The sequence below is a fragment of the Passer domesticus genome, chromosome 19 (genome assembly GCF_036417665.1).
Source record: "Passer domesticus isolate bPasDom1 chromosome 19, bPasDom1.hap1, whole genome shotgun sequence".
Taxonomy (NCBI): domain Eukaryota; kingdom Metazoa; phylum Chordata; class Aves; order Passeriformes; family Passeridae; genus Passer; species Passer domesticus.
In genome coordinates this window covers 4455657-4462970 of record NC_087492.1, presented here as the reverse complement: position 1 = coordinate 4462970, position 7314 = coordinate 4455657, and positions in this window count along the sequence as shown.

The following is a 7314-nucleotide window of genomic DNA, read 5'->3' as shown; positions in this document are numbered from 1 at the left end:
TGGGCCATCTTAACGTTTGGATAAAGAAATGCAGTAAAAATTAAGTGTGACACATTATTAGAAATGTGAATATTATGGTAAGTCTAAAGCATGTAGTGGGTATAAAGCTGCTAAGCAGTATATAAATATAAATAAATATTAATATAACTATTAATATAACTATAAATCTATAGAAATAGAAATAGAAATAGAAATAGAAATAGAAATAGAAATAGAAATAGAAATATATAAAGATAACTATACACATAAATATACATATAACTATAACTATAACTATAACTATAACTATAAATATAAATATAAATATAAATATAAATATAAATATAAATATAAATATAAATATAAATATAACGTGTATATATTTGTGTGTAATATATATACAATGTATAAAAAGCACAGTATGTGTATATGAAACACTGTATAGGAACAGGAAATTATATGTACATATAACATTATATGTAAATATAAAATACTATTCATAAACAGTGTGCATGCATATATATATAAAACTAAATATATATTAAAAACACAGTAAAAATACATATATATATATATTCAGTGCAATTTAAGAATCACCAACTTACAATTAAACACACAGTATTTAGAGTAGATATTATTATAAGGATATTATTACCCTAAGTGCCTTTTTTAAAAAATATTCACATTTTAGTCAAATAAATACACATTTTCATACAGAGATGCACTGAGGAAAAGCAAAACCAAAGCAGCCCCTGCCCTGTGCTCAGGCACTGTCTCTGTACTCCTGTGGCTCTTGAGCACACTGCTACTCTGATGCCTTAAAATATGTCACCATCACTCTTAAGCCAAAAATAATAAGAATAATTGGTAAATATTGTTCTCTAAGAATACAGACCCAGGTCTAGCTCATGGGAGGGGTGGGTTCCCTCGGCTCTGTGTGTTTGTGAGCTCTGACTTCAACAAAAGATCCCAGTCTTGGACCAGGACTCCCAGTGCTGGCAGGACCAGGGTTCAGACCCTCCAAACCCCTCAAATTCAATTTTCAGCCTCTTCAGTCCCAGTGGGAATTCTGCACACCTCCATCCTCAAGGAATTTCCAGATAAAACTCTCCTTTTCAAAGCTTTTCTCTGCAAACAGCAAAGAGTTGGCACATGGATATTCTGAAACATTTTCAGCACCCAAGGGAGTGAGATGCTCAGTTCTCCGTGACTTTCAGTCACTATTTGCACCAAATTCTTGTTAAATCCTTTTAAAACTCCTTGCAAATTCCCCTCCTGAGTCACACACAGTGAACCACACCATGGCCAGAACACCACTGGCTTTTGCAAGATATTCCTGACAAATTGAGCAGCATTGCCAATGTTTTATATCTGATAGAGGGAGACAACAAAAAAAAAAGCATGAGAACACACCAGAGGAAGTGCAGCTCATCGCTCTGAAAACACAACAGAAATGTAATAAAATATTTATGATTAAAGCAAACCCATGGCATGTGAAAAATATCCATCAAAACTGACAGCAGGAATCTGGACAACCTTATCAAGCTGAGTTAAATATCTGTGAAACTCCACATTCACAGATTTGAAAGCGAGAAAAGCAAACTTGCTTTTTCTGGGTCAAAGATTTATAATTCATGGGCACAACATCCCATCCATGGTTTGTTAATTCCTGTGTCACTCGTGTCCTCTGTGGCCTCAGGCTCAGCCATTCCCTCAGAGGCACCAATATATTCCATGCTTGTGACCACACACATGATCACAAGCTGGAGGAGGAGGAAGAAATAGAGAAGAAATCAAACTGTCAGACTTTATTCTATTTTTTTTTTTTTTTTTTGGTAATGAGTCTTTGAAGCATGATCAGACATAAAGAACAAAAGGGAAAAAAACACTTTAACATGTTTTTTTCCACACCAGAGGTTTGTCCTCTCTTTATTAAGTTCTTTATTCAAAGCACCTGAAAGTATTTTTCCAATGCATTCCACACATAATGGAATAAAATTAATGGTTGGACATTTCACAGAAGTTATAAGAAAAGTCCTCTAATAACTTTTATTTAAAAGAGTTCTGATTAAGATAAACAAACAAACAATACTGCAAGTTATTAACTAATATAAATTGTCTGGGTTTGGGTTTCCCTTCCTGCTCCACTTCAGGCTCCTGCATCTGAAATTTTATTGTCTTGCTTCAGTTTAGCATTAGTGGTTCTGGTAGACACAAAACCAACTCATTGAAGTATGGGTTCATGACGAAAGAGTTACACCATAAATTGCAATTCCAGAATAATTACTAAAAAAAGTTTGAAATTTTGTTTATTTAACTACTTTTATAAAAGTTCATATACAAGAATAACCCTCAGCTTGTGCAATCCTTATTTTTGACTCTTGAAATAACTTGACATACTGATAGCACATAAACATTTCCTTAGAGCTGGTGACACCTTATCTTGTACCTACCATAAAATCAGTATTTTGCACACATTGCAAATCTATTTTAGATACATTAGCAATAAATTCCATTTTAATCAGGACTCTGAAAAAAAGGGGGAGAAAGAAAGGAAAGAATGAAGTTTTCCCAGTCCAAGGCTAATGCTGTCTGCTTAATCAGCCTCTTCCAAAGAGATTATGCAAACCTGTCTAGGAAAAAAATAACCTTAAGTGTAATTTCCATAAAAATATCTTATTACCAAACAGAAGAAAGTGCTCACAGCTGCCCTCTCCAACACATGATTAGGAAAAATTTGCACTCTAAAGTTTAGGATTTATTAGCTTAACCTTTTTTTTATTGCAGGTTTCATTTAAACTTCAAAACATTCAAATAACCATTTATATTGGAACTATGTTTTGAAGCTCTTTTCTCTTCTCATGGGGCCAAATTATTACAAGACTTCTGCCTCCCATATTTGCATGTTCTTGGTATAAAAGCATCGCCCCTGAACATTCACTTGCTTTTGTTAAGATAGGAACTGATCTGAGGAGAATTCTCTCTGCACAATCTTTCAAACCCCTGGCACAGCACTGAGCTATTTAAACCCAGCAGTGATTAACTGGAATTATGGAACAGATAAAACACTGAATATCACATCAGCTTTATTGTACACAAAGCTTCAGAAGTGCAACTGAGTTACTGGCACTTTCAAACCAATTTAAACCACTGGAATAAATATTTGGATTCCAGAATTTAGTTTACCAGGGCTGCTGCTCCATTTTTGTACTTGAGGCTTCCAGATTTATGTGTAAATGTTTGTGTTTAGGCTATTGAATATCAAAACCAGCAAACACTTTTACATGAGTTTTTCCTGACCTCCTAATTCATTTTCAGTCTTACACAAACAAACCCAAAACCCTCAGTAGTAGAATATTAACTCTCTGGTCCACTGTGCATTCCCTCCCTGCAATGATATAAATGGAAACTTTAAAGAAGAATTTTCCATCTGTGGTCACAGCAAAAATTGAATTGAGAACTACTAAAATAATGAATGATGGAGTTGTCATAAAACAGAATTTAAATGCAGTCTGTGTAGAAGCAGAAAAAGGTTATTTTTTTAGTTCAAAGAAATAAACACACACAAAGAATATTTGTTTGCATAGAAAACACTGAAATTACTGAAAATTGCAGCAGTGGGAAGATCATTAATGCACATGGCAATTATTTCACCCAGGGGCTCTTACTCAAGCAGCACATTGATGACAAATACCAGGTATTGAGAATAATCATAATAAATGCTGACTGAAGTATGAAACTGATGATTTTTAGGTCTTTTTTCAATCATAAAATCACAGAATTATTTGGGTAGGAAGGGACATTCAAGACCATTTTGTCCAACACCTTTTTCTGGGCCAGGTTGCTCCAAGACTGATGTTGAGCCACGACTTCCATGTGCTTCACCACCCTCACAGGCAAAAATTTTGCCCTCATATCCCACCTAGGCCAAAAATTCCTCCCTCATATCCCATCTAAACCTCTCCTCTCTCAGTTTGAAGCCATTTCCCCTTGTCCTGACTTCCCAAAATCCCATCCCAGACCTTTTGGAGGCCCTTTGGACACGTAAAGTCCCCAATAAATTCACTCCAGAACCATTTTGCTGCTTGGATGAATGGGGGAACCCTGCTCTGGATCGATCCAGCTGTGACCTGGGCACAGCAGAGGACAAAAAAAACATTAAAGATTTATTCCTGACAAAACCAATTAGGCCTGGCTGTGCAGCAAAAGCCCTCGTTAGTCACATGAATTAATTCCTTACTCATGCCATTGGCACCAGGAAATTCATTCCAGCAGCAGCGGCAGAGGCTGGGTGGGTGAGGGAAAAAAACACACTGAGAGCTCAGGCAGAAGCACATCTGCCCCAAAAAAACCACTGGAGAAGGGAATTCACATTATTTGAACACAGAATTCAAGATCTTGCTTGTCCAGGAAGCTGCTGGAATTTAATTTCAAGTAGATGAATAAGCCCAGCGTGTTCGGGCCTGCTGGAGGCACCAGGCCCGAACGATCTCTTAAGGCTTTTATTTTACTTGCCTTTCCCTCTATACTTGCCTTTTCCCCTAGAACAACTTCAGAACATTAAAAAAACTCCTAAAATATACAGAGCATACAGAAAAACATACAGAAAAATATTTTCTCCCAAATATCCAGTTGATCTAGTAGAAAACTGCAATGCTTAGTTGGTGTTAAAGGCATAAAAAAGTGCAAATTTTTGCTTTGGCTCAAAATGATCTTTCTCATCTTAATATATCTTACAGAAATTTAAACATTGGCTGAAATAACAGCTTTTGAAATTATCTGAGTGGTGACACTTGTGCTTGTTTTTCCTCCAAGCATCTCTTGCCACACAGCCACAGGAAGCACAGCCCTGTGTTTGTCAGCTGCAAGGAATATTTCTGCACTGTTATTTCAAATTTAGGTGATGAGCAATGCCAGGTGAAGAACTGCAGTGGGGAAATATCTCTAAAATCTGACATCTCAGTGCTGAAGAGCCTTGGTGTGTCTGGGGCAATGCTGTTCCTCTGAACTTGTGCTCAGGAATCTGTGCACACTTTAATTTTAAGGGTTACAGTGAACCCTCTGTTGTCCTGATTTAGGAGCCTGTTCAGACATCAAAGCAGGCAGCAGGTTTAATTAGACACTTAATTATAGATCAGGATGGCAAGGAATGCATTTGGGAAATAAAAACATGATTTTCAACCCCAGTCAAATGCCAGTGAACAGAGTAACACTGGCACAACACTGGTGCACTGTGCCCTTCATGTAACTCATGAAAAACAAAGTTTGAGTTGGAGTTTTGGGTTTGGTGTTTGGTTGTTGTTTGCTTTTTTTTTTTTACCAAAATAGAGTCTAAATATTTTTAGCTTTCAGGTCTGGCACATGTAGTTCTCTGGGCAACCTCTGCCAGGGACTCACCGCCCTCACAGGGAAGAATTTCTTCCTCATATCCAATTTAATCCCAGTTGTTATTCCCCTCACATGGATTCATCCTCTCATTCCACAGGAAAGGAAGAACTGAAGGTGTTTGGAACTCTTCTCTCCTGTCTGTGTTATCTCCCTTTCATAAAGTAAATTTAATTATGTGTTTTCTCTATTGCTGTTTGTAAATTCCCTGCCTGTTTTTATTTCTTGCTACAGATTACTTTCATATACAGCTTCATTAACATGGTTTATGCCCTCCACTAGAATAATTAAATTATTATTAAATAAAACAGGCCTTTGTTATATAAGGTCCCAAGTCAGTTTTCAAAATAATGGCTGGGAATCATCCAACTGCAATTATGTTCTACCTACCTAAATTCTCTTTGTAGTTTTAATTAAAATACATTATCCAGGATGATTTCACCTCCTATTTTAAGTTCTTCTACAGCACTGATGAAGGGGAAAAAAATCATCTCTGCAAAGGAATTGCTCTATTTTGTGGACTCAAATAAGGAGAATAAATGGTTTTGGGTTATCCTAGCATGCAATGAGATATTTCAGTAATCTCTAAAATTATCTTTGAAGTAAGATCTATTGTGTTAGAGGGGAAAGTTGGGAAATTTGGAGTACTTTATCACTGAGAAGTGTTCGTCCTACAAGTGAAAAATGTTAAGGGAATGCAAGTCAGAGATAGATGAATGCCCTTGAACAATGACAAATAAAATAGAAACATGGGGTGAACACATAAGATTTGCCACAATAACTCAGCAGCTGAGAAATGCCAAAGGAAATAAAAATCTGAGGAGAAGCAGAGAACATCTCCAGAATGATTAGGCATGTTCATTAATAAATGAGACTGACACACCAGCTAAAGTGGGGGAGAGCATTGGTAATGCAGGGTATTTTTGGCAGAAATTTAACACTGGAGTTTTCATGGGAATAATTTTTTTATGGTTCTTTGCAATCTCAGAAGATTTCTAAGCAAGTCTGGGTAATCAGAGAGACTCTTTAACCTCCTTTATTAGTCATTAGCACTGATTTTGGTCTTTTTTTTCTTTTTTTTTAATATTCTGTGAATCAGCATCCAGTCCTTGCAAGAATTCCAAGTCACAATCCAAAGGGTAACCCTTGTATTAATAAATTCCTCACTCACATTCCAGCACACAATGATGTCCCACAGGATATTGTGGCAGTGAGGAGTCCCCAGGAATTCTGTGGAATCAAGATGAGTTATAGAAGATATTTTCACACAAAACCCTCCTACTTCTCTTATTCTGAGAGTTGTTCTTCTCCCAGAGAAGCACAGAGGTATTCCCAGGAATTTCTGAATAAAATATCAAAGCCACCAAGATGGGATTACCACGGTAAAACTCAGCCTGAGCAGCTGGTTCAGCTTTAGTCAATAAGGCAGAGACAGCAATTTTCACACTAATTTCAAACCTTGATTCTCCAAAGTGCAGCCAGAAATTCTTCAGAAGCACAACCTGGTGCAGAAGAGTGATCCAGGAAACTTCAAGATTCTGTTAATGTACTTTGAAACTCGTTTATTTTTCAAATTTTTCATCTTTTTAAATTCACAAATTCACCTTTCAAACTTGCAAAATTTTTAAAATCAAAACCTGATACACAGCTGTGATCTGTGCAGCTCCAAAGTCCCATTAATGTAATTGACATCAGCTTATTTTAATTGCACCCCAAGACATTTTCCCAATCTGAAAGTTAAATCCCACTTGAACAGTTTTAATGTGATGGTTTTACCCACAGAACTTCCCAAACCACTGCAGAGTCTTTCCATCAATCACCACAAGATGAAGCTGCTCACACACATTTACACAAAAACTGAAGTTTGAATATTGATGGAAGAGACCTGAAATGAAAGTTTGAATGCTTTTTCACAGAAATATTGAAATAAAAGAGACAATCACCCTGGTG